Source organism: Hirundo rustica, chromosome 2 (assembly GCF_015227805.2).
Source record: "Hirundo rustica isolate bHirRus1 chromosome 2, bHirRus1.pri.v3, whole genome shotgun sequence".
NCBI lineage: Eukaryota > Metazoa > Chordata > Aves > Passeriformes > Hirundinidae > Hirundo > Hirundo rustica.
Genome location: NC_053451.1, coordinates 70,056,445 through 70,080,598, shown reverse-complemented (window position 1 = coordinate 70,080,598; position 24,154 = coordinate 70,056,445). Strand labels below are relative to the sequence as shown.

The window sequence follows — 24,154 nt, the reverse complement described above, 5'->3', positions numbered from 1 at the left end:
GCACGATTTCCTTCTTGTTTCCTTTTTTCTCCCAAATGCTACTAATTTGCTGCAGGCTTTCATCAGCATTGAGCTACTCCCCTGTCATCTCCAGCTCAGATGCTCTAGTTAGTCGGGAAGAAGGAAAGGACTCCCTCTTCTTTCCCAGTCCACCATATCCCATTTGCTCTCTGTTCACCTGGTCTCAGCAGATCACTGACTGAGGAGCATCAGTTCTGCTGCACCCGACTCTTTCCCTTGGGTAATCCAAACCATTGTCCAGCATCAGGTCAATGAAGGAGATTGTGGCAAACTTTTCCTTCATCTTAAGTACCTGTGGGAAAATCAGTAGAGTATGGTTAATACTGTGCACTGCAACTGTAGGAATTTACTAAAACATTAAGTCCTGAATTAAAATTCTTACTACATGGAACCCAGATCAAATTATCTGAGTTTTTCAAAAAACAACCTCAAGACGATGTTGTTAAGACAAGATACCCAGAATATGATGAATATATAACCTCTGAGAGTTTTTTGAACGAAAAAGCCCAATGCATCTGCAGGAACTGGATCAGATAACTTGGAGAAGCCTCAGATTTGCTGAGTAGAGGTCTTGGCAAGTTTCAGGATCTTTTCATAATATTGTTGGCAGGCCACTGCCAACAACCATGATACCTTCAATTGATGGGGCACCACATTTCAGCAAGTTTTGTTATGGTTAATTAAACAAAAGTCACAGCAAATTCTTTATTGTTTATTTAATTTATTTTAATGTTTATTCTTTATTTTACAGTAGCATTAATAGGGAAATAAGCATGTGAATTGAAATTACCAATTGGCTCAGCAGTTTCTCATATCTCAGAAAATTGCAAACAGCCTGTTCTCATTTCTCATTGACTGTAATTTTTCATTTGAATCAGAGAGCATAGTATCTATTCCATATAATGAAATTAATATATTTAAAGAAATTATTTGCTTGATATAAGTTTCATTTTAAAATATATGCTTTGCAGATGTCATTTTCATGGAATAATTTACCCAGAACTCAAAACAACTATTAGACATCCTGTCTTTCAAAAGACATTCAGTATGTTATTCTCTTTGTTGCCAGTAACACAAATATAAAAATCTAGAATAGAGTGGGAACCTGTGTGATTACTCTGTACTGGTGACAATGCAAAGTCTACATATGTATTTAGCTTTCAAGCAGATAATTGCATATGAAATATGGTTATATCATGAAAATTGGTTATATAATGAAAAACTTTCACCTAGTCTAAAATACTGTTTTGCTGTAATGGGAATGATAAGCTGTCATTAAAGTCTAAAAAGTCAAACAATTTTCATAGTAGAGGATGGATGTCATGGTAGCTGTTTAATTAAAATATATCCCACGAGGCTCATGAATTTTCAATATTATTATTTGGACAAGGAAGAGAGGCAGAGAGAGTATAACAAACTGACTGCAGCAAAAAAAAAATATGTTGGCTGTTCTTATAATTTTGCTTATATCAGGACCCTCATGCACACACCATACTGGAGCAATTGATGCATTCATAGATACAGAAGGCCATATGGTGTTTTTCCTGTGTATCAACATTATTCTGGAAGGTGTTTCACTGTGATTCTCACTGCGTACTGTGGAAATCCTCTAAGACTTATCCTCATTTCATTTGTCTGCACATTTGCCATTACCAGATAAACTAAGATGCTGCTGTCAAAAAAATTGATGAAAATATGTGACATATTGCATTATGAAGGCTTACTGTCCCCTACTATTACTCTCAAATTTAGATGTTCCAGATACATGTATAGCAGAAAATTAGACATCAGTTGTAGACTTCTTTCCATTTGCATTTCTAAAATCTTTTACCTTCAAAGACAGGGTGCCTACATTCACATTATCTGCTAGGAATGGCTGTGTCTGCTCCCAAAATTTGCCAAGAAGTTGTTTGGTGTAGTCCTAAGTGGAATAGACCAAAATCACACCATGGGTTGTTTAGAAAATGATATTACAGACAACTGAATTCCAGTAGCCTGGTCCATTCCTTAGCATTACTTAATTTACCATTAGACACAAAATCATCAAAGAAGAATACACCAAACCTAGATATAGTTTATTAGTGCAGATGCCTTTACTTGAGCTAATGCCACAGTGTTACCTTCATAGCCAAAAAGTACATACTCATAAAGAATAATTAATTTCACATAATTTAACTCTCTATTAGAGTGAGATTAACCATTCTTTTCTTCGCTCTAATGTTAAAGAGGACAGAGGTGACTAGTTCAGATGTAGATATCCACCACAAATCAGGTGTTTTTCTCCATGGGACCCTCCAGAGGATCCATTTTTACTTCAAGGAGGTAGCGCTGATTCCTTCTCAGCCTCTCCTTTTCTCTCAGAAGCTTATGCTTGCATTTTGTTTTGTATGACAAAAAGCACTGCTTGAAAGTATTTTTGTTTGTTTTTCTATGTAATTACTAATAATTAAATCTGTCTGGAAGTTACACAAAAGCCCTCTATCTCTGGATTTCCAGCCAGTCTGTGCCACAAGATGAGAAACCAGATATGTCAACAGAGCGACTCAAACCCTTCCAAAGCTGTCAACTTTCCTGAAAAATATATCAAAGGCAATTAGGAAAAAGATTAAAGCTCAAGGGATGCCATTCAATCAATTTCCAACTGATAATGCAAAATCACAAAGCATTCACTAGCATATGACTTCTGGGAATCAACCTAATTTTATTGCTGGGAATATGCTGACTGATCAAACTAGTAAGTCTGCATTGTCAGCTCACTTCTTGCAAGGCTCCTCAAATTTGTTCAAACAGCATGAGTAAACTTTATTCATTATTTATCTTTCAGCAAAGAGTGCAGTTTTATGTAAACTTACAAAAAGAAATAGTGATATTTTCTTTCCCCAAAAGCTTCCAAACTAAAGGCAGACAAAAACAAAGTGTCTGGCAAGGAGTAGGAGAATGTAACTGTAGAGATATTTGGATGAATATTGCACTAGATGTACTTATAGTTTTTAATGTGCTGGATTTAACACTGTGTTATTTCAACTTTACATCTCTGTAAATCTGGTAAAACCCATAGAATTCAATGGAATAAAAAGAAAAAAAAAAAAAAAAAAGTTACAATAATCGACCTGTACATTTGCACATAAAAATCTGTATTTTCATGTGTGATCTGTGAGGAGATTATCCGCTTTTTAAGAAATATAGTTTGAGGTGTTGCTCATTCTTGATTTTAAAAGGTGTCAAGCATATACCTACTAGCATGCATTGTAAGATGTCCAAAAAATACTCAGGCTGTGTTCTTCCATTCGTAAGATTTTTTGAAAGAAGTTCATTAATGCACGAGACAAAAAAATGAGTGGTAGTATAATAGCAAAGAGAAGAGAAAAAAAAAACAGAAAACAAAGTATTTTCTCACTATATAAACTCCAAATCATCTTTTCACCAAACATATAAATAGGATTCATTTCCCCTTGTCTTTTTTTCTCACAAGAATGTCATAATACATTTTTCAGTTAAGTTTTTAACTATGGAACAAAATCGGCATGTTTGAAATTGCCTGCTGGTTTGGGCTTTACCTTAGAGAACCACTTATGAGTGCTCGATTTTAAGGGATAAAATCCCTGATGTCCTCTAACAGTGGGGATTATTACTGACAGTTTCAAAAGAAACAATCTAAGAGGACTAAGATGCAGTAAAATATAACAGGTTATTTTCGTTCTCAATTGTCTAAAAGATGTGCAAAAGGCAAGAAAGGCAGCTTGCTCACAGAGAAGGTGGAATGACAGGCACATAATGATGGAAAGTTTACTATGTTTCGGTCTTTATATAACACTTTCCAGAAATATATAGACAATACCCGTCTAAGCCTAACAGAAGCTGGAGTTCAGTGAGAACAGGATTTATAATCCTGAGTTAGTTTCTCACCTGTATTAAACTCTAGACTTGAGAGATGCCTATACCTTTAAGAAAGCCTCAAGCCAAGTAATAACACTTTTTAGGAATGAAGCATGTTTGAATCTTCTCTCTCTCCTATTCACAGGAGGATATTTTTACACTTGAGATAAAAACCTACATGCGCCTGGATTTACAGCCTGAAATCCCCTAGACTTGGAGGTAAGAATGAGGTTCTCCTCATTATGCATCTGGAAAGTTTCTTTTCAAGCACATGGGTAGAGAAAGAAGTTGCACTCAGACTTCTGCAGAGTTGCTTAGCAGTTAGAGAAACAGATTTGTGAGAACTTTTCCCTAATTTTCAGAAAAAACAGTCCCACAGCTCCCACTTCCTTGGAAAATACCTTCACCACCACAGACCCTTAAGCTGAAAGTTTTCCCTTCTGCAGAGCAAAATTTGCCATTAGGAAATAAGCAAAAAGAAAGCTGTTTCTCTTGTTCAGTGATAAGCACAGTGCTTTCAGAAAAGAAAAATACTTTAGATTCTCTTTATCTGCACCTTGCATGTTCAGTATTCATTAAGATATTATTGACCAAAACACAAAGTTAAAGAAAAAGTCAGAGCTTCGGATAGTCCAACTAACATCCTCAGAAGTCTATGGAGTCATTTGCTCCTGAGTAATCTTGTTCTCTGTCCTAAGTCTGGGGAGTTTAAAGTGGATTGCTCAGTCCTTGCAGTGCAGCAGCTTAAAGACAGCTAAGGAGGACTGAAATATCATCTAGTTGGTGGCTGGGTACAAGTAATGTTGCCCAGAGCTCAGTATGGGGGCTGATTCTGTTTAATACCTGTGTCCAGTTCTGGGTCCCTGAATTCAGGAAAAACATTGAGGTGCTGGAGTAGGTCCAGAGAAGGGCATCAGAGCTGGTGAAAGGCCTGGAACACAAGTCTTATGAGGAGCAGCTGAGGGAGCTGGGGTTGTTTATCCTGGAGAAAAGGACGCTCAGAAGCGACTTTATCACTCTCTACAGCTACCTGAAAGGAGGCTGTAGCCAGATGGGGTCAATCTCTTCCCCCTGGGACAAATGTCAGGATGAGGGGAAGGGGCCTCAAGTTTTGTCAGAGTAGATTTCGAAAGGATAGTAGGAAAAATTCTTCACAGAAAGACTTATCAAGCAGTGAGAGAGACTGACCAGGGAAATGGTGGAGTCACCATCCCTGGAGGTATCTGAAAGGTGCATAGATGTGGCACTTGGAGACATGGTTTAGTGGTGGACTTTGCAGTGCTGGGTTAATGGTTGGACTCAGTCTTAGAGGTCTCCTTGCACCCAAACAATCCTACAGTTGTAAGATTCTGTGACATGTCTGTGCTTTAAGTTAATTGAGCTGCTTCACTACTTGACAAATTAACACATCCAGCTCCTCATTAGTCCACCCTACAAGATCTTGCAAGTGCGTAGGTTAACTTTAACAACATGAGATGAAGACTATATGAACCTCTGCTGAAAACATTTGGTTTTGCCTATATTTTGTCTGCTTTAATCTTATTTGCTGCATATATTTCTTAATTTACCTAGTTTACCTTAATTTATTTACCATAATGCCAATGTCACTACTTCTGAATGACACAAAGCACTATTTTCTTTCTGTCACATTCATTTTTTGTTCAGTCTAAATCTTGTTCTCAGCATTGAGAACTCACATGTAACTTTGCTTTCACTAAATCTTAGGGAATAAATATCATACCGTTCTTCAGACCTACCTTTTTTGAAGGTCTAGCCTGTGTGTGCCCTCATATTTAATTTAAAATAAATCATATCTGGATTCAAAGATATCTGTTGCAGTTAGAATTTCTGTTATCTCTTTACCATGTGCCGAAACAAAACTGATAAAAGCATTACCTCCTGTTGTTTCTGTGACTTGGAAAGAAAAGTTTGAGCCTCCAAATCCAGCTATATTAGGATGCTATCAATATAAAATACAAATATTTTTCAGACTATGTGAAAGTAAGTTTTCCATAAAACAATTATGATGATATTTCTATCTCTTAAATCCTTAAGGAAACTTGTATCCGTGCATGAGTCCAGTCTGGAGTCAAATCAGGTTTCTGATATAAACTGTCACTACCAATAACTGGTTTTAGGTTTATTTGGCAAGTGAGAAGTTGGGTTTAAATTGGCTTAAATTTGGATTTGCAAAACCTAGTGTTGGTTGCAAAATTAGATATTCTTGAGAGATTTATACATATATATATGTGTGTATATACTTTATCTATATTTATTTATTTATTTATTTATTTATTTATTTATTTATTTATTTAAATTATCTTTTAAAAAAAATAAATAACTCCACAAGAAAGGTAGGTCTGTAGCACTTACTGGCTCTGTTTCTACTTACTGGCCTGGCTGGAGTTAGGAATTCTAAAAGTGACTACAGTACAAAAACCAGACAAGAAACTTTATGTCAGCTTTTTTCAAAACCAAAGTACTGATTCATTGGAAACACACTTTGAGTTATGCACAGTTGTTTAAGTCAGTTCTTCTTTTCTTTAAGCTTGTTTGCCCATTCCAGATTGACAAAGACTCTCTCAGTAGTGCCATCAGGGAAAGGGGTCTCTTGTCAGTTTCAACTTTGGTGGTAAAATTAGTAGATAGAGTTTGCTAACAAAATCTGGCACTCACCAATCTACACTGACCACATGTGATGAATTGTCAGCAGATACCCTTTCACACGACAAACTCAGGCTGATTAGGTTTTTTCCACCATTCTGAGGGGGAAAATCTTTAGTGACAAGTGACACAGAAATCTTCAGGACATATTCACTCACAACTGTGATTCTAGAATTTAAAATCTCCAGAATTTAGGACACCATAACAAAACCAGTTGTTCTCTTATGTCAGTAGACAATAGCATTTTTAAGTAAATTAGGCCTTTAAAGGCACTCTCAAGGGTTTTTTAAGTGTCCCTTCATTTTGCACATAAAATAACTTGATATTGAGATTGAGATTGATATTACAGTTGTTATTGCGTTGCTCTTTTCCAATATTGAGATACTGCATCCATACACACTAAAGATGGAATTCCATTTTCAAATATTTTGAGAGGTCAACTATAAAAATACAAAAATACATTCAAGCAATGTCTAGATTTTCATGGCAATAGAGATTTAATAATCTTTAACTTGGCTCTGATGCCAGAAGAATGACTGCATTAGAGAAATGAGGCATTCAGCCTCCATGGTGACTATATTTAGACCTACTCTTGCTGCTCTACATGAGAAACAAAAGTACAGCAGAATTTTTCACTGATACCATTGTATGTTCAGATAACTATTTTATCTCTAGATTGCTTGCTCCTTTTGTATGCATTTAGAAGTTCCTACACACTTGGTAAAATATAAAATTGTTATCATAACTTGTCTGTGAAATATCACAGGAAATATTTATTGCAGTTTTCTTTGTAATCATGATGGTCTTGAAGCAACTGAAGGCATAAATAAATCCTAAAACTCACGAATACAATTTTTCCCCCCCCCGCCTATTTTCCTCAATAACAGATTTTTGCTCTTTCTTCATCATAAGATGTGCTTAATTTTTTTCATGCATTTTTATTCTGGCTTCCAGGTAAGTGCTTGCCAAACCTAAATTCCTGCAAAATAGCTGGGCCACCTGCATCCAAATAGCAAAACTCCTAGACGTGATGATTGAGTACTGGGAGTACTGCTGTCTCCAACTCCATCCTCTAGTTTGGTGTGCCTTCTCAAGTTGCAAATGGGATGATTCAGAGTTTAAAATCAAACATATGCCTAAGTATTTTGGCAAATCATAGTATCATCCATGGAACTCACTCAACATATTAACAGCAGACCTGAAAATATCCAGTTAGACAGTTTAAGTTTTAGTGTATGAAAAAATATTGATTCTGACTTTTTTGAGTTTGACTTCCAAAAATTTTATAGTTCATCACCTGATGGGAGTGTTAGGGATGAGATAGAATCTCTTTTCCAGCTGCTGGAAAGAGTTAGGTGTTTTGGATTAATAAGTCAAGTGACAGCGTGAAGTGTATAATAAAAATAATCAATCTCCAACTGTCTCTTCTTAGCCATCTCTAACACCTGGGCTACATCTTAGGCATCCATTGATTGAGGTCAGATTACTGGCATATTTTTCTGTGGAGAAATACAAATATAGTTTTTCTTTTTAACCCCTAAACCCTAATAGCATGGACAGAGAAGAATCCAGCCACAGCAGTCTCCTAATGGCTTAGAGGTTTTTGTTCTGCAAAAGACATATCTATTTTCGTTCATTCGATGTTATACAGCCTTTTGTAACAGTGAGAGAAAATGTGTTGAAACAAGTGTTTTGTATTTATGAAAAAAATTCTAATGGAAGTCTGTGAACAAATTGGAAAGGGTTTTCATCAACAATTGGGAAGATAAACATCTGAAACAACATATTTGTCAAGTCAAGAGGCTGACTTTTATTTTTGCTAAGACTGGAATATAACCTTTAGAGTACAATACAAAACATAATCTGGAAACCCAAAGAGAAAGGAAAAGGAAATCCATGTCTGTCTAGCAGATATCCCTTCTTCCTTTCATTGGTCCTTGACTTTAAAAAGACCAGAGAAAACTTCCTTGTGAAGGGAAGAGGAGGGACAGACACTAATCTCTTCTCCCTTGTTACCTGTGACAGGACCAGAGGGAATGGCCTGAAGTTGTGTATCAGGGATGGTTTAGGGTTTTAGACTGGGTATTAGGAACAAAGTTCTTCACTCAGAGGGTTGCTGAGCACTGGCATGAGCTCCACAGGGAGGGGGCCGCAGCATGAAGCCTGTGTGAGTTAAAGAAGTTTCTGGACAATACCCTCAGGCACATGGGGATCATCTTTTGCAGGGCTAGGAGTTGGACTTGAAGATTTTCTGTGGGTGCCTTACAATGCAGAAACTGCTGTGATTCTGTGACGTGGTACCTGTAGTTCATGCACTTGTGACTCTGCTTACAAATGCAATTTTTTTTCTTTTCCTCCCCTTCCCTCCTCTTATCTTCCCTCACTACCCAACTCCTCCAGAGTCTCCTCCTCTGCCCAACTCCAACTTAGTCCTTCAGGCACAAAAATCCATAAAACCCCATATACTGGTCATTTGTAGCTTTTGAGAAGGAATTTGCATTTAGAAGAGTTAGAATGGTTGGAATGCCAGTCTACGGTATAGAGTACAAAGATGGTGGTGAGTATTTGTGGATGAGGTCTGCTACTAGTGACTTAATGTTCCTTTTCTGACTTCTCTGTGTTTCTGTTGGGTATCTGTGAAGAAATTTCACCCAACTGACAGCTAAGGTTACATGTACTTTTGCTATTACATTTTTTGGTGTCATCACACAGGCCAGAAATTATCAAAACTGCATAGGAGTAGATCCCCCTGTCTTTCCACAGTTACTTATATCTAGAGATCAAGTTAGCTCCTTTCAGTTTTGTAGACTGCATTTCTGAGCTCGAGTTTTAGACTTTGTATTGAGCACTGTGTGAAAATACATCTTGTGGCCAAATCTTCAAATAAGCTGAAGTCATAAAGAAAATATCAGCCGTAGCAGTTGTGAGGCACAGGAGCACTACACATAAAATGAATGCGCGGTGCCCCGGCCGGGGGGGAGCGGCGGTAGGGTGTTCTCAGCGGAGGGCTCCCGCCGCTGAAATCTGCTTCCCTTGGCCCTCAGCCAGGGCCCCGGTTTGGAGAAACCCAGAGCGCGATGTAAGGCCTGTCTGTTCAGCGGGGCGGCTGAAATGCCACCGGATTATTCTTAGCAAGAGGATACGGTTCGGGGAGTTGTGGATTTTTTATTTATTTTTTTAATTTTTTATTTTGTTGTTCATGAGATCCTTGATTATAAAGCGATCTGTCTTTTTCTGATGTTTAGGATTGTCATTCAGGAAGTGCAGGGCAGATGCACGGTAATGAGAGGCCAATATTAATTAATTAGATTTGCTTCCTTTTCAATCAGGCATTGCATACTTGAATGAGAGTACAATAAAATCATGCTGTAAATCATAGATTAAGGATGACTGTTTCCTTCTTAGCAGAGAGCACAATTTTTAATCAACTGTCCTTGATTTCAAATACAGACCATCCTCTCAGACATGCCACCTTGCATTTAGCAAATTAATTGCACATTTTCCAATTTGAAGTTATCTGAGTTCTTGCCAATTTGTGCTGGGATTACTTCCTGAGCTATAGACAGTTTAGGAGGTTTTTGTTGTTGTTGTTGTTTTAAAACCTGCTGTGCTGGAGGGAAATGAAGTCTTGACTTTGATGTTCTTAGTGCCTTTACAGCTGTAGAGTTGGACCATCTGTGCCTCCTCAGGTTTCCTCAGAGAAGAGCAGTGGGATACGGCTAGAAGCCTCCGGGGATGTCTCTGGGTGAAAAGTGTGGCTGAGAAGTCTCACAGTCATCAGATCCTGGCTGCCAAGGCATTGCCTGTAAGGGGTATTGGAATTATCTCAAATTGTCCTTGGCTAATTTATAGCGTGCTTTGTTGCCTAGATTGCAAGAGCCACTAGATGGTTGAAAGCAGGATTTCCCAGTTTTGTTCTTCGGGTAAGATACTCGGCCTCTTTTGAACTTAATGGCCATATGAGGAGGTGTCTCCTCTGTTTCGTGAATTGTCTTTGCCTACTGAAAAAAGCAACTAGTGAAGCCTGGTTTCCTACAGCTTTGTGTCTTGTGCTCCATTCGCTGGAATATTTCTATTTACTTTGCAAACCCTTGACTTTCAGACCTGGTGGAAAGGAAGGGGCATCATTTGTCATGGCCGAACCACCTATGTGTTGGTTGTCTGGTTATTGGAGAAAGTGCTTCTCAGTCAGATAGTAGTTGCATCTTGACTTTTGCACATCCATAAGGGAAAGAAAAGGGACCTCTGTACATTCTCCATAAATGGGACCCTAAGAGCTCTCCTTCCCAAACACTTGGTTACTGCTGATCAAACTCATAAGAATTATATCAAAAAGCGGCCAACAAGTTTTTACAGTTTTAGGGGGGGATGATAGTAAACATAAATGGAAGGCTATTCAGACAGTATAATAATGCATACATTGCTTTTTTGCAAAACAAGAGGGGAAATAGTTTTAAAGTGAGACATTCACATAGTCTGACCAAAAACTTTTGACAAAAACTTTTAATGGGTAAAAAAGTTCTTCAGATTTAAAAACAAACAAGCAAATGAAACAAAACACAAACAAACAAACAAAAACAGATTATTTATCAATGTGTCTTCTGACAAAGAAAATAAAAGTGGAAAATTTTAATCAAGTTTTTTTTTTTTTTTCTTTATACATTATAAATCCATTATTTATACATGAAAATATAAATTCTGGATTGCACTTTGTGCAATTCTATCATAGAATCATTTATAGCATTCAAAACAGAGGGGTTTTTTTAATTCAAGGATTCAACTATTTGCAAGCACATACTTATGTTATCCAAAATTATAGTTCTTTCTCTTTAGAAAACAACCTTTTAAAATTTAAAAATAAACTTAATTCATAAAGTGATTGATTTAAAATATACATTTTAAGAAATGTGCTATTATATTTAGCTTAATGTTTAGGGGTTTTTTCCTAATAAATTACCTTAGTAACACCCTAGTACTTGATTTGGTGCTCACCAAAGGGACACAGTGGCCTTTTTAAATTAAAAAAGCAGAACTTTGTAAGGTCAAAAGCAATTATTAGGCTGATTTATGTTGCACAAGTGCATAACACAGAGTATGGAATTTTAACAAGTACTTTTGTCATGAAGTCCATGACTATAGTCTGAAAGTGTACCTTTTAGATCTAAACTTGATTTAAGCTCTATAACTGCCACAGGATTGAGACCTTCCTAGAAAGGGTATAGCAGAAGTTATTCTCTGCAATGTCTATTTTGCAGCCATGACAAATCTTTTTCTGGTGAGATATGTGCAGACTCTACTTTTTAAATTACCCACTTCACCAGACATTTTCAAAGCAGATGGCCAAGAAAAGATGATATTTTGCAAGAAGGAGTGGGAAACAAGCCAGAAAATGTAGAGCATGAGAAAGGGAGAGACTGTCAAAGATAGTGTAGGTTAAGACACATAAAGATAAGAGAATCTACAGCAAGAAGGAGGAATAAGACCATTTCAGTTACTTTTCACTGTTCTGGTGAAGAACAACAGTTGTAAATCCAATTCAGCAAGCCAATCCTTTCCATGGGCTTTACACTACTGATAAGTAAAAACTTGAGAAGCCCACAACATCTGAACAACTACATCACCCAGGCAACACCAGGAGTGGGTGAGGCAAGTAAGAAATGAGCCATTGTTAGAGAATCAGACTAGTATAATCTAGAACAACAAACTCTGGAATGCACAAATCATCCTTTATTTCTATGATATAACCTGTGAGGAGGGAATAACATTATTTAAAAATTATTCACCTTCAAAGATTAAAATAAGTTTGGATTTCTTGAAAATTTCATGTTAATTGCCACAATTTCTAGCTTTAATACCCTTACTTTTGGGATCACCTTGCCACGATTTTATCAATCGATGGTTCCACAGTTCAAAAATGGCATTTTTAGAAACAAAAATATTTCAGGCAAGTGTGTTAATTGTCTAAATATCTGTGGTCACTCATCTACCACTCTGCCTCCTGGGTATTGGTGTAAGTGCCCATCTGGGTGCAAATCAATGCCGTGCCCCCAGCTGTAATGTTCTGTAGTTCATCTACAATGTGTGGTAGATGCGCCCCGCCAACCAGTTTGATTTGTCTACATTATTTATCATATAATGAGAAACTAGAGAGATGAAAGCCAGAGAAAGTGAGCTATATATTAGTTGAGTGTAAAATATTCTTCTTTTTTTAATGCCAAATGTTGATGTTCTAGGATAAATCTAAGTTGAAGTAACATACTCCAAGCACTGAAAATTGCTACTAATTTACCAACCTTATACCCTTTTACAAACAATTCACATTTTGCTTCTCAATCTTGATCTATTTCTATTATAGCTCTGAAGCACTGAGCTCCCTCTTGTGACTAGCACCTGAATATTATTCTGATTTTGGGACTACACATCCTGCACATACTCTTGAGAGAAGCAGAACTGTTCAGATACAGGATTCCATCAGATCAACCCTACTTGCATCTAATAGTGTTCTGTAAAAATGGCAACAGTGGCTATCTGGAAGGAAGGCAGACTTAATCTTCCCCATTTTTAGTAGCCTACCTTTTGCACAGCTGCTTTTTCAAAATTAAAGGAAGCGTGTCTCCTAAAAAATCTTAATTTTTAATGCTGAATCTGTGTCTTCATGAATATTATTTGATAACTCCTCAGTGACTTATTATGTAATAAACACAGTATAGTGACCAGTAATCAAATGAAGACTGAATATAAATTTACCAGCCATAGAGACAGGAAATACAATCCATCATATCTGACAGCAATTTCCTTTCAGAGTTGTAAATTTCTTTATTTACACTTGGTGATGAAGGTATAATGGCTCATTAACATAGGCACAGTCATTTCTGTATGATCTGTGCTGCCTTTGTATAGCTTATTCCAAGATGGTGTTAAGGAATAACATTCACAGCTGCATAACTATGAATACAGTATGTTCCACAACTGTGAACTTTCATTTGATACAGACATATTGGTAGAAATGTTTTGTATAGAAATCACCCTCAGTAGAAGACTGAGTACGAGAAAAAGTCTGAAATGTACAGAACAAGAGGAATCCAGGTCAATATGCCTTTTTTTAGCTTTCTGACCTGGAGCATGAGTTCTTTGAGACTATTTCTTGGTAGATGAGAAAGAAGTAACGTACCCCTGGGGGAAAAAAAAAAAAAAAAAGTGAATAATCCAATCTATATGTTTCTGAGAATTTCCACTTCCTTGCACATAAAGAGAGTTTTCAAGGGTTCTATTTTTAATATTTTTAGGCAAAAAAGAGAAACAAAATAACAATTAAACAGTATCATCCTTAACAGAATTATTTGTAAGAACATTCATTTTCACCTCTTCTAAGTCCTAATGTTAACTAGTACTAAAACCTTCAAACTGTCATGTTTAACATACTCAGTTGCGCAATTTCCATCATCTGACAGTGTAAAAATAGGATTAGGTTTATTGTTGCTACCATTGCAATGGGCCCCAAATTTAACATTGGATGTAAACCTCCTATTTTCTCAGACTATTGCAAAATCAATTTTATTACATCTAATGTACAGGTAGGCACATGTCTCTGTAACAAAGCAAATGTCTTTGCTAATCTTGTTATCCACAGATGCAGTAATATATTTTTCCAGGCAATAGAAAAACACATACCCTGAACTCCACAGTCCTTACTCATACTAGTCTACTGCAGAAGTGGACTGGAGCTTTGAACAGTGTAGAGTTACAGCTTAATGAATGCTAGTTCTTCTGTGTAGGAGAAATTCATATGCTTTCATACTCTCTCAGCTTCATTTCCTTCCAAGGCTCATTAATTTTTAAAAGAGCCAGCTTTCTTACCCTTGCCTCCTAGTAGGTGGTGTTGCACTACCATAAATATAAGGGTATTTATAATTTTAGCTGGAAGAAGAGTATGATAAAGCTCAATTGCGCAGCCAAAGAGGTTTGGCTAAGTATCCACATCAACTCCAAGGAAAGCTTCAACAGATTTCATGGTGGTCACTGGGTTGCCTAATTTGGCCATATAACGTTTCTTTCATTGGGCAGAAAGCAGCATGATTGTTATTTCTAAGACCCTAGCAATTTTTCAGGACTCAGATGCTGTGCCTGTCACAACCCAATCATACAGTGAAGGGAGAAATGGTCTTTTTCAGAAATCTAGGTTTATCCCACTGCAACTTAGGGACTCATTCAGCAAAGTGGAGAGTGTAATAAATAATGCATTCATTCTGAGGAGTTCAGATTATTGAATGTGGAGAGGTTGAATGTTGTTGCTAAAGCAGTCAAAGGAGACAAGTGGAAACAGCTGCAAACAGGCACGAATAGCCCAAAAGTCCAGGTCCACAAGAAAAATTTTAAATATCTCTTAATCATCTTTCTCTTCAGTTCCTCATCCTCACAGCAATGTACTCAGTCTTCAGACTTGGTATTGCTGACACTCCCTTCCATTCTGTCACTATCCTCTATTTCTTGAGTAGTTCTATGACCTGCTGTCTAAATAACATGTTATATTACTTTGTCTTTACAGAGCGAGATACAGCTCCCATGATACGGTATATTTCCACCACTTATTTTCTTTGATTTTTCTATTAATTCTTTACTTCAAGAGACCAAGCAAAATTTCAGAGTGAAAATGAGAATGTAATCATCTGACTGGTAAGTGGAAGGACCTTTAAAACCTGCCAAAATCCTGGAAAAACTTTTTTATTTCCTTTTCTATCCTACTGCCATGTAGTTATCTGTTAAATATTTTACAGACTCCTTGATGCAGTGTACTGTGTCAAAAGCCTGAATTCTACAAATGCAACTGATATAACCGATCACAAGGTCCTCATTAAATAGACTAGCATACTAAGCTGAGTTTTGCTTGAGCAAAATTAGGGAAGGATTGCAGCATTAGTAAGTTTTTCTGTGCTCCTTTGTGAGAATGGTGCTGTGACTGCTTCAGTGTGAAACAATACATGGTCAACAATAATCCTTGGGTTAGTTAGGTGACCAACCCAAATTTTGCTCACTGAAGAGAGCCTCAAAAAACTTTTCCTGAGCATATTTAAGCCAAAAAATATATTCACCAGAGGTTACTACTCCTTGAAAGATGCCTACAGACTTGTGTGAAATCAAAGCAAATTTGATTCAAATTCGAATCCTCATAGCATGGATCTCTAGCAGTTCTAGGCAACCTTTATGATGATAAAAGGAGGAAAGGAGGAAGGAAAGTTCTTTGTTTCCCATTGCATTCATACAAGTGTTACATGCACAAGACCAATTCTTGTGCCAGCAGAGTGGCCTTGAACATTTCAAAATATTAGATACAGAACCATTTATTATTGGGCCTTTGAAAGTGCTGAAAACTTCCGTCATGGAGCGATTCAGGAACATGAGTTGCAAAACTTATTCCTAACAAAGGTCCTGAAAAACAATTGATCATTTGATAGCTAATCCTAAAAATACCTCCAGTCCATAATTGCTGATTTGACACCTTGAAGGCCCCATTTACTGTCATTTATCATTTTGATTTTTATACATAGTATTCAAAGTCCTGGCACTGCACAGCTGTATGGTGGTGATTTGCTATCAAGGAGGTCCAGAAGGTAATCTCTCACTGTGGTTAATCAAAGTAGAAGAGAATAAAGAGGAATTGTTTATATTCCTGATCCATGACCAAGTTCATACCACACAGATACGGGAACCTAAAAGTTCTATTGTCAGGGTGAAAGTTACTGAAAGGTGTACGTGTATGGCCCTTTCACTTCATGCTTATTTATGTTGCTCCATTCTATAAAAAGGATTTAAACGTCAGTTGAGTGAGAGAGGTAATTATACTAATTTAGCACATGTAAGATTCTTGGATGTAGTCTTTTCAATAAGGAATAGCCACGGATTCAATGAAAAGCAAAATGTTTTCACTTTGCTTAAAAGACTTTGTCTTAAGCTGTCTCTGATGGCTGTCTCAGAATATCTTACGGTTTAGTGGATAGAGACCCCACCAGAGAGCTGTGGAGGAAGATGTGAGCTCCAGACTGAGGAGAAGATCAGAATTTGAATGCTTCAATGGACACATGAGTGCTCACTGTTAGCAGAAGGCAACTAACAGCATCAGTGGTTTTCCTCAGAGAGCGTCAAACTCTACAGCTGTGACATCCAGGCACATTGTCCCTTTAAGTAGTTTCACTTAAGCAGTATCTCTTCAAACAGGCCATCTCTTTTTGACAGGATTACAGTTAGGAGCTCACAGGCAGGTTTTTTTTCATTTTGGGCCTCAATCTTCCTGTTTCTTTTTGAGGAGCATCCCAGCTCCAGAAATGCCCTCCTCTCCAGGCTTGACCTGGGCAGCAGAACAGGTTCAATCACCCCAGCATTGAGGAAGGCATGGTGCCCAGGTCTATTTCTCCACAGCACTCCTACTGCTGAGTTATTATACAGAGAGTGGGCAGCATCATTTGCAGTGCCTCCTCTGCCTGTATAGTAGAAGGACACACTAAGCTCTGCTTGACTTTTTCGAAGACTTGAGATAGGCAGCAGCTCTCAAGACAGGGCCTAGTGTTTGTCTGGATACGGACAGCTGTTGAATACCATGGCAAACACATCTTTAGCTATAGAAAGGGATATGATAATTTGAACCTAGACATTTCTTCCTGCAAATGCTATTTTGAAGCATCTATCCTTTACTCCAGACTGTTTAATAAGTCTAACTCAATGAGTGATTATTTTCATTCAGAAACCAGGACAAGATTCAGAGAGGTTTTAAAGCTTATTCTCTAATGACGCTGAGACTCAGATAATTCCTTAAATATCTGTCTTTACTGAATGTACTCTTTAACCCCAAGGGATGTAGGAACACAAATTCCTCTGGGCCTTTTTTCTTAGATTCTCTTCCCTTTCCTGTCTGAATGGGATCTGTTCTCCTAAAGGGGGACTGGCTTTTTGAAAACCTCATCCATAAAATGCTCATTATTGTGGAAAACTTTGCACAGCCATTGGAGAGAGTTTTCAGTCGTGTTAGCCAAGCCAAACTGAATGTGGCAGGGTTCATTCGGAGCACTACCCCTGAGTATATTTTTCAGTAAGTAGGTAAATTAGCCGCGCACGCATGCACGGCACAACTTCCTTCCGAACATTCGGCTGTCATTAAAACCTCTGCTGCTATTTAAAAACGTCTAAGCTCATACGATGGGCAGCTTTCAAGGACTCATAACTCACCCAAATCAAAACCAGTTTTCACAAAACTGCTCCAAGGCTTCTTGATGGAAAAGGTTTCCTTACTGAGTGCCATTGTTTCCAGTTGTTTCATCCTGCTAGGTGTCTAAAAGAGAAAGTCACAAGAATTTGTATTTGTATAAGAACTTTCACTCTCTCATTCAAAAATATAGCACTGGGGATAAGCTTAGCAAGAATAAGAAGGATTAGGCATTTATGTGGATAATGAGAACATCCATGATTACATCAGTGGGGTGAATAGGATGAAAACACTGTGGCGACCAGCCCTCTCCTGGAATCTTTTAACATTTGTTTAAAAATTTTATAGGAGAAAAACTCCTATAATGGTGTAAACAAAGGGAGTGGGTTAATCAGACATGGATTAAATTAAAGTCACCCACCTAAACACATTGATTGTGGAGATTAAAAGCACCATCACCTTTCATCTATCTTGTTTACCTCCCAAGCACCCTCTGGCTTTTGTGTGGCATTTTGGTTTCCATGGCCACTGAAGGTTCCTTCCTACAATCAAAAACGACCTCCTGTTATAAAAGACTCAGAGTCTTTGCTCAGCAGGCCATTTCCCTCTTTTATTATTCTTTTCTCTTGCCTTCAGGGAAAGCTTTGTGTGAGCAGGACAGAGCACTTGGTTGGTTGGCAGTTGACCTCAGTTGCACACAATGAGCTCTGAGTGCTACCTGAAATGTGTGACAAAGAGGGAAGGGTCACTGGCTTAGAGCATTACAAGGGCATGGGCAAGCAACTGTGATGACACTTGCCAAATGTTAGCATTCACCTAATTCAGGAGGGTCCCTGCTGATTGACAGTTCCTCACTCTTCAGCAGCTAAAGACAGAAAATACACAAGTTCATTAATTAATAACCCTGCTAGACTACAAAGATATAAAAGCTAAAAGAAAGAACAACAACCCAACAACAAACGAACAAAAAAACACCCCAAACCACAAAGAAAGCAGCTTGGTAGGAGGGAGCCAGCTCAGGATGAAAGATGAACAAAGTGTGTGTGTGTGTATATATATATATATATATATATATATATATATATATATATAATTTAAGAGCACGCCTCACTAGTTTAAAGCCATTTTAATAGCCTACAGGCAAAATTTGTCATGGTATGTAGCTGAGTGCTGTGCTTGCTTAAAATGCTTTTGACAATGTGAGGAAAGCCTTTAAGCATTTGATGAAGGTAAGTTAGTTAGCAGGGCTTGGAAGCCGGTTTGCAGGTTAGAAGATAATTCCTCAGGATCCAATTAGACTTGAATTTTACATTCATCCCATTTTTCTAATGCTTTTAGTTAAGGGGATTTCTCCCATACATAACCCTCTCACACACACCCCATACTCCCAAACCAATGATTTTAAATACAGTTCTATGTGACTTTTTATCTGGTTTCACCCTTTGATTGTTGAAGTGTGTTACTCTTAAAAAAAAAAAAAAAAAAGCTTTGAGCACATTTTTCTTTCCTGGCTACAGCAACAAGGAGATTTAATGCTGCATATCACAGCTAATTGCAGAGGTTATATGAGAGTAGCACCTGTAGATAGTTGCTGAAGACAGCAAAATGTTGAAAATTTCTTATATCGATTACTTACTGCGCTGCTCAGATGTCAGCTGTCAGATACCACAAAACAGGATGTGAGAGCAACAAAATTTCTCTGGCACATGGGTACTGTCACACTGAGGGAAATCCATCATTATCAGAACTATCAAAATTTCAACAAATACTATTCAAAGAGTTAAAGAGTTCAGCTAGTATTCTAGTGTACGAATTCTTATGACAAAAAAAAAAAAGAAAAAAAAAAAAAAAAAAAAAAGAGAAGCAAATGTGGAAGCTCAAGGCATTTCAATAACTGCTGCTTTTACAATTGAGCACAGCAGATCCTGTAGTGTAACCCTTATACTTCCCAGTACAGGAACAGAAATATTTTCTGACATTTTCCATCACATTTGTATCTTTCTTTGACATGAGCATTAGTACTCTTGCCATAACAAAAAATATATTCAGCAGTTGGACTTAAAAGAAATTGAAATCTGTCTTGCAAAGTGATCTTGAAATCATGCAATGTGTCAAAACCCACAATGTAACATTGTATTATATGTTTTATACTACTTTTCACTCAGTCTGATTTAATAGCTTTTAGCAGAGTGAATTCTATCAAAAATCAAGACAGAGTAAAGACATTTATATGCACTAACTCATCAAAGAACATTTGAAACTCAACGTTGTAACTTGACTTTCTGGTTGAAACATTTAGAGTAAATATACAATACCAACACTACCAGTGAATTTTTCTGCCGTGAATATTGCAGTTCATCTGGGAGCCGGCACTTTCACTCCTCAGTTGTGATGAGCGTAAATTGGTCTTGTAGCTGAAAACATTTCTCATGACAGAGGGTATTGAGGACAGAGATTTCTGCCAGGAACTCCATGCTGTTGTTCATGCAGCTTTCATCTTTGGAATGTTACGTTCAGATCTGCTTTAGATCATAAAAGAGCTGTGAATTTCTCCACACTAGCTGGAATCAGGTCACAGTATGGCATAAGTAGAATTTGAACAAGAAAGGATTTCTGTTGTTGAAAAAGATTTCATTACCAAAAGAGAATTGGTTTTTTTGTTTGATTTTTTTTTTTTTTTTGGTAGGATTGAATGACAGTGTACAGAAATATGTGACAAGAATCAGCAAATGGATTAAATTTAAGCATACTGCAGTGTGTTCTTTTCCCTACACAGCAAAGACAGAAGGAAGTAAGGCCAAAGAAGCATCTTTTTCTAACATGGTTAAAATAGCCTAGCCTTAATTTTTGCATACTGAAACTGTCATGAAGTTCATAAGATAAATTCAGAATATGTCATTATATAGTGGGTATAAATGAGGCTTGTCATAAACAGTGTAGTTACTTAGGAGTCCGCTGCCTTAAATAGCATCCCATGACATTGTTAAAATGATTCTCACACAGTGAGGATGATGTTAAGCAAAGACTCAGTTAAGTTTCTCCTGAAAATCTACCACTGACATCAGTGGACTTGGAATGCCCTTTAACTAATAATCAGTTACCTATCACCAATAAACATTAGCTAAGTTCTGCTTATTGCACCTTATTTCTGGATTCCCTTGTAGTTACATTTTCAAATATGAGGCAGGTATTTTTCATGCAAAATATGTGTTCTTGTGAATCCTTTGTTCTAAGTTATCTTCCCGCAGTCACTTCACTTCCAATGCCTTCAAAACCAGCTGAACTAAAACACCTGAATTCAAATTCAGCTTAAAAAAAATAATATTATACACATCCGGAGGAAAAGTGATTTAGCAGATTGATTTGGTCACTGAACATTTTCCTTGCTGCCATCTTAAGGCTTATACCTCTAATGGATTGCACTCCCTGCTCCATGACCCCCGGCAATCCTGCTTTTCATTCCAATGTCCAACAGTTCGCAGTCGGCTTCTCAGGCCATGTATTGTATGCATTGTGGACAAAGCTCCTGGCAAGGGGCAGTATTCTTCTATCTCATCTCTTCATCTTCAAGTCATCTCTTTAAAGGAAATAAACTGCAGGTGTGTATGCTTCCCCCTCCCCTCTTTCCCTTCACTTCTCGGAAAGGTCAATAAATGGGATTAAAATTCTCTCACTGCACATCAGACTCTCAAAGTGAGGGCAAAGTGCACATGTGAAAGGGCTGGTGTGCACGCACACACTCACATCCACGTGCACAGGAAGAGCCCCGCACTTGTAGAATGTACATCTTTACTTTTGTGCATGTAATAGATGTTGGGAGGGGCCATGAAATCTACTCCCTGCTCCACTGAAACCAGGATTTAGCAAACAGAACAGCACAGTGAGATTCCCATCTTTATCCAGGCTTTCAGATCTTATAAATTAAAAATATCAAACAATAAATAACAAAAAGCAGATAAGAATATAACTTTAATCAAATTCAAAAGAATAGCGAAACATTTTGACTTAGCTTTCTACATTAATTTCAATTAAAAAACCCAAGACATTAAAAAAAAACTCATTTATTTCAAATAAAGAGGAAAGAAAAGAAACAAATATATACTGACATTTCATTCTTCTAATGAGATACTCTTTCCCCTCTGTTGTGTAGAATATATATAGAAAAGCATATAAAGTCTTAGAGAAAAAAATTAGTCCTGAATCAGAGATACATCTTTCAAATTCAATCAACAGTCCCCCATATCAAGATTTCCATCAACTTTTAATTTAAAGGTTTACCTCAGGGTAAATTAGCTTATTTCACTAAGTCATATTAGTCTATTAAAATAAATGGGACCATATGTATTAGTAAAATAGAGTCTGATTAACATTTTCATTCTAACTTTGATCTAGTCTAGCTTAAGAGCACTATGAGAAATATCTTTTAAATAAATACTTCTTTTCTGAATCATGATAATGTAGTTTTCATAAAGAAATTTTATGAGCAGGTTTTGAGCTAAGGAACAGAAAATTTAAATAATTTTACAGAACCAAGACTGGCAAAAATGTAATTTACTTATCTCCTTGACAAACCTCCTAGCTTATTGACAGGGCAGCCATTTGACAATGTCCAAGTCATGCAGCTGAATTTCTTGGAATGGTTTGAAAAATAAACCAAGAGAAACCTTGTTAAGGAGATTGATTTCAGGCTACTACCAAGAAAATACACCTTCCAGAAAAGTCCAGGGTAACACTAAAGCTTTTTCCTGGGTCTCATAAAACACCATACTGAGTTGTCCCTCAAACAGGAGGCTGTTGAACTGCACTGTGAATACAAGAGATTGTGATACAGAAGCTGGCATCATGGGCTTGGATAGGTTTTCAGGACTGAAAGAGGTGATCTAAATCCATCCTTGAGTGTATACACAGAGGTATTTGTCACAGAGCTGCAAGGTTCTTGAACTACAGTTCAGTACATGTGGAAACCTTGCTTAACACTCCCAGTACCTAAGAAGTGCAAGCTAAGGTAAGGAACTATCACGCATTACATCTTCCTTTCCTCAGGAAGAGGATCAATATACAGCCATCTCACAAGTAGTTATCACCTTCATCTCATTTCTCAGCGGCAGATGGAAAATGAAAGCCCAGTCTGTCAGCACGTGGGTAATTTCTTTTCCTTTGGAGCTTTCCTTCCAAGGCTGACATTTCTCAAAGGTATTGATAGGCGGCAGATTTATCTTTCAAGCATTCATTGTCTCTGTAGCAGCAAGATTTGTGTATTGCATCACTCAGCATCCCTTTGAGATGGCATGCACAGCACTGGAAGTAGAAACACCTTCATTTTCTTTCAGCCAAGAAGTGCAACAGGAAGATTACTGAGGAGGCTGATTATTACTCAAATAAGAGGTTTATGTTTTCCACAGTATTTGTCCAGCTTAAAAGACATAATCTAATCTTTTTCAGAGCATGGTCCTCTCTTGCAAGCTGAAATTTCTGTCTGCAAGAGAAGGCTTCTAGCCATGAGGAGGACAAGGTCTTCTTCTCCATTGTTTTCTTATGGCAGTTTCATTCCCATGTCCACTCCTGAAGAACTGCTCCATAGAGGAAGGTCCATAAGGAAGTGCCAGGGATCTAAGTGGCTTTTTATGCATCTGAAAGGTTTATTGAGGTTTCAAATCATCCAGCTCAGGGCTCTTAGAATTGATCTTGCAAGGTGTGAAACATTGACAGTTATTTGTTTTGTGGAGAAAAATGACGTAGACTTTGGGTAGCTAACCAGGACTAAGCAGTTTTAATGCTGGAATAAAGTACATCTCTTGAGGCTGAATTTGTCAACAAGGAATACAATTTAGTTTTTCCAAGTATATTCTACACATGCATAGACTTGAATATCATCTGCAAATTTGATTCTGTGTAGAGGGGCACCAACAACTTACTTGAGACTGGCTTCCTAGACAGGAAATAAATCTGTGATAGACAGCTCAGCCCATTGATTGTTTATATCACAATTCAAACAAAAGCTGAAACAGAATTCAAACAAAAGCTTATCATCTAGACAGAGAACATTCACTGCCACACAGCTGCTACTATGAATCTACTGGCTCCTTCTGGGAGCCAATATAGTGATAAACCTACCATCTTCACCAGTGAGTCAGTAATCTGCCCTTGTTAAAAAAAAAAAAAAAAAAAAAGGCAAATAGTCTATTGGGCTACATTAGAACATTGCCAACAGTACAAGGGAGGGGATCCTTCCCCTCTATTTTTTCACTGGAGAGACACGTATGAGGTTTCTCAAAACAACCTCAAATTTTCTTTGCTTCTAGGTGAATCCATTTTCTACTTGCCTGGGTACAATGAGCTTCTCAACATCTTCTCCAGTACATATGGGCAAAAGGCATCTGGTAGTTTCCTTAATCTCCT

General features: G+C 37.4%; 1 long non-coding RNA gene across 1 annotated transcript; it reads right to left on the bottom strand.

The window, feature by feature from the left end:
- LOC120749637 (uncharacterized) lies at positions 1-18,292 on the bottom strand. Its single transcript, XR_005699704.1, has 3 exons — positions 18,177-18,292; positions 17,779-17,881; positions 1-313 (listed from the first exon to the last, which is right to left on the bottom strand). It is a non-coding gene; the product is annotated as an uncharacterized LOC120749637 (long non-coding RNA).
- Positions 18,293-24,154: the final 5,862 nt, after the last annotated feature.